The sequence below is a fragment of the Myodes glareolus genome, chromosome X (assembly GCF_982192425.1).
Source record: "Myodes glareolus chromosome X, mMyoGla1.1, whole genome shotgun sequence".
In the NCBI taxonomy this organism is placed as follows: Eukaryota; Metazoa; Chordata; class Mammalia; order Rodentia; family Cricetidae; genus Myodes; species Myodes glareolus.
The window spans coordinates 9,613,454-9,618,206 of NC_142053.1; the positions used below are offsets into that span (position 1 = coordinate 9,613,454).

Sequence of the window (4,753 nt, forward strand, 5' to 3'; positions counted from 1 at the left end):
GAGAATTATCTGTATTCTGTCAATCATATTTTAATAAAACGCTGATTGGCCAGGCAGGCAGTATAGGCAGGAAAGCCAGACAGGAAGTAGAGGTGGAGCAAAGATACTGGTAGTATTCTAGGAAGCAGGAAGCTCCCTCTGCCATTCCTGCCCAGACCACCGAAGATGCAACTTGTGAGCTGTCACACTGAGAAAGGTACTGAGCCGTGTGGCCAACATAGATAATGATAATGGATCAATATTAGTTACAAGGATTAATACGAAGCCTGACCTAATGGACCAATCAGTTTATAACTTATAGAGATCTCTGTGTGATTGATTCTCTGGGACTTGCTGGCTGTGGGGTAATGGGTGGGATGGAAACCCCAACATGCCGGCCCTCATGTTACAAGACAAGATCCCCTGAGATAATTAGGAGTGGGGGGGCAGGGAGGGCAGAAGGGGAAGGAGAGGGGAGAAGGGAAGGGAGAAGAACAACAAGGAAACAAGATGGTTGAGATGGGGGAAGGACAGACAGGGAGAGCAACAAAAGAGTTATCTTAATTGAAGGAATGTTATCAGCAAGAAATCTGGCACAAAGGAAGTTCTCAGGAATCCACAAGAATGACCCTAGCTAAGACCCTAAGCAATAGTGGAGAGGGTGCCTGATCTTACCTTCCCCTGTAATCAGGTTGATGACTACCTTAATTGCCACCATAGAAACTTCATCTAGCAATTGATGGAAGCAGATGGAGAGAGACACAGCTAAGCACTGGGCTAAGCTTCTGGATACCAGTACAAGGGAGGGATGAGCAATAATATGAGTAAAAGAGTCTTGACCATAATGGGAATACCCACAGAAACAGCTTACCTGAGAGAATGGTAGCTCACTGACTCAGGACAGACAGTGGGGGAACCTGCATAGGACAAAAGTAGTCCCTCTGAATGTGGGTGACAGTTTATGTCTTGGACAATCTGTGGGATCACTGGCAGTAGAACCAGGATTTATCCCTAGTGCTTGAACTGGTGTTTTAGAGCCCATTCTTTTTGGAGTGATACCGTGCTCAGCCTAGATATAGGAGGAAGAGCCTCAGTCTTGATTCAAAGTGATGTGTAAGACTTTGTTGACTCCCCTTGGAAAGCTTTACCCTCTCTAAGGACTGGTTGAGGGATGAGGGAGGAGGAATTGTGAGTAGAAAAGGGAGTGGGAATCTGGGATAGGTATGTAAAGTGACAAAAGATTGTTTTTTAAAATTCAATTTAATAATAAAAAAGAATGGAAATAGAAGGTTAACAAAGCAAAACAAGATCATCTGGCAATGGATGGAGATAGAGACAGAGACCCACATTGGAGCACGGGACTGAGCTCCCAAGGTCCAAATGAAGAAAAGAAGGTAGGAGAACATGAGCAAGGAAGTCAGGACCACGAGGGGTGCGTCCACCCACTGAGACGGTGGGACTGATCTAATGGGAGCTCACCAAGGCCAGCTGGACTGGGAGTGATGGAGCATGTGATCAAACTGGACTCTCTGAATGTGGCTGTCAATGAAGGCTGACTGAGAAGCCAAGGACAGTGGCACTGGGTTTTGATGCTACTGCATGGACTGGCTTTGTGGGAGCCTGGTTTGTTTGGATGCTCACCTTCATAGACCTGGATGGAGGGGGAAGGACCTTGGACTTCCCACAGGGCAGGGAACCCTGACTGCTCTTAGGACTGGAGATGGATGGTTAGAGAGTGAAGTGGAAGGGAAATAGGAGGGGGGGAAGAGAAGGGGGAGGGAAAAGGAAGGTGGGGAGGAAGTGGAAATTTTTAATAAATAAATAAATTTAAAAAAAGAAAATAAAAAGAATTTTGTTTGTACAGACAGTGATGGTACGTGCCTTTTTAAAAAGGCAGTTCCAATTTTAATATCCATTTTAGAAATTGGAAAGCCTAGTTATATACCTAATAAACATATTCTTGAAGATTACATAACTGATAACATATGACTGAAATCTAGAAATTTTAATCTAAACAGTATCCTCATACAAATAGATTCTGTAGACTGCAGGTTTCCTAGTCTTTCCTGAACAAATGAATGCAATTTTACTGTGTCATTTCCACCACAAGGAACAGAAAGTGACAGTTGAATGCTAAGATACCCTGGCTGAATGTAGAGGAGCCCCACTTTGCTTCTTTAGACATATATATTGTACACACACATACACACACACACACACACACACACACACACACACTTTACTGGGTGCTTCCATCTCCACCAAAAGCCAGCACAGTGTGATTCCTGATTCATTATCCTCTTCTAGGCTAATATCATTTAGGTGTAAAAAAAAAGTAAAATTAAAAGGTGACTCCAGATGATACCTTTTAGACAATACTGTGGGATCACTGTGTGTATGATGCTGACAGTGCTTCATAGCATGAAGATTTATACTCAAGAAAACAAGACAAGTCAATTATCTGACCAAAATTTTCCTTGCAGAGAGCATGAAAGCAATAAATCCTTGCCTAATGAGCTAGGATATCCCAGCAGTGTTGAATATCTTCTAGTTTCCTTATGCTTTTTTTCTAGTTTTATACGTTTTAGCCGAAACTTAAGGTTTTTTATTTTTTCAAACAATAAAACAAAAAGAATACAGTCTGCCCAGACAGTGGTGGTACAGCCTTTAATTCCAGCACTGGGGAAGCAGAGGCAGGCTGATCTCTGTGAGTTCAAGGCAAGCCTAGTCTACAGAGTGACTTCCAGGAGAGACAAGGCTGTTATACAGAGAATCCCTGTGTCAAAAACCAAAACCAACCCAACAGCAAAACAAATAAACAAGAACAACAACAGAAAAAGAATGCAGTCTAGCTGGATTGCAGCTACCAAAATGAAATTCAATCCCTTTGTGACTACTGACTGAAACAAGAACCACTAGCAGCATTTCAATGCATCTTCTTACATTTGGAGAATGATCATGTCTCCCTGTCTTCCCAAAAAGCTGAGGGAGAAGTACAATGTTTGACTATACCCATTTGAAAGGAAGATGATGTTCAGGTTGTTTGAAGACATTGCAAAGGCCAGCAGGTTGACAAAGTGATCCAAGTGTACAGCAAGAAATAAGTCAACTATTGGTGTAGGAGATCCTTTTCTCTATGTGTTGTTTTCATTGTTTAATGAATAAAGAAACTGCCTTGGCCTTTTGATAGGGCAGAACTTAGGCAGGCAGGGGAAACTAAAATGGCATTATGGAAGAGAGGAGGCAGAGTCAGAGAGCCGCCATGGAGTCGCCAGAGTCAGACATGCTGAATCTTTCCAGATAAGCCACTGTCACATGGAGATATACAGTTTAATAGAAATGGGTTAAATCAAGATGTGAGAGTTAGCCAGTAAGAGGCTAAAGCTAATGGGCCAAGCAGTAATTTAATTAATACAGTTTCTGTGTGATTATTTTGGGACTAAGCAATCCGGGTGACTAGGATGAACAAGCAGCCTCTCCCAGCAACAACTGGCACTCCAATGTGGTGGAATATATCCACATAAAACCTAAAAGTTTAAAAAAGGAATTCTAGATTAAAGAAAACAAACAGAGTTTGACACTGTTTTTTGCTGTTTGCTGGCATCTTGCCGCAGCTCCTTTGAGAAAGATTTTCCTGACTCTGCTGCAGTAGAAAAAAAATTGCGGTTTTCAAATGCCTGGCTTTCTGGGCCAGACTGCAAGCGACTGGGATGAACAATCAGCCTCTCCCTACAACAATCTATACTAAGCAAGTGCAGTAGGAAAAGGCTAATGGCACAATTGTCCATGTAGGCATCAACCCCAGCAAGGTGGTTATCACCAGGCTAAAGCTGGACAAAGACCACAAAAAGATTCTGAAAAGGAAATCCAAGTTTTGAGAAGTAACAAAAGAGAAGGAAAAATACAAGGAAGAAATGATTGAGAAGATACAGGAGTAGAGGTGTCTCATACACAACTTTCATTAAAGACTGCTTAAGTTAAAAATAAAAAAATAATGAAGTCTAATAGTGTAGATTTAAATTGTCTAGAATCTAGATTGAATGTGTGATCACATCTTGATTGTTAAATGAATATATTGTAAATAGTAACCTGATATTTTAGCATTAAATATGCTTTAATTGCATGATATAGTGTAGATTTTAGTTTCACTATTTTTTTTTTGTTTTTTCGAATGGAATCTCATAGAAAATGAGTTTTATCAGGATTAAATAATATAATTCTTATGAAAGTCTAATAACAATTACTGTCTGTGATTTTATTTTCTTATTTCATGGATGTGTTAATCTGAATCTATGGAAGTATAGATGACTGACATAATATTTCAGCAATCTTTTTACATGGGTGCTAGGGATCCAAATCCTAATTCTCATATTTTCAGGGCATGTGCTTTATCTATAAAGTCCTCTTCCCATTCTCTACTTTTCTTTGTGAAACTATGTTTATAAAAAAAATAATGGTTCATTTTCCCCAGGATTCTCTCTAGAAACTTTATGTCATCAAATTTCTTTAATTCTTGTCAGTTAGACAAATGTAATGGTGTCTTATTGCTATTTTTAATGTGCATTTCTCTAATTCTCACTGTGTTTGAGCAGGTTTTCATATATTTATTGACTGCTTATTTTCTAGAAATTTCTATTGATATCATTTACACATGTTTCCCATTCTCTTTTTAAAACAATTAATGAAATGTTTTATATGGTGGTCATTACATTTTGTCTGTAATTAGCATTGTAGATCTTTTCTCACTTATTATTTATTATTTGGTAGGTTGTAT

The 4,753-nt window shown here is 39.6% G+C and overlaps 1 pseudogene; it reads left to right on the forward strand.

The window, feature by feature from the left end:
• Window positions 1-2,850: 2,850 nt before the first annotated feature.
• Window positions 2,851-3,917, forward strand: LOC125415491 (ribosomal protein uL24-like; annotated as a pseudogene).
• Window positions 3,918-4,753: the final 836 nt, after the last annotated feature.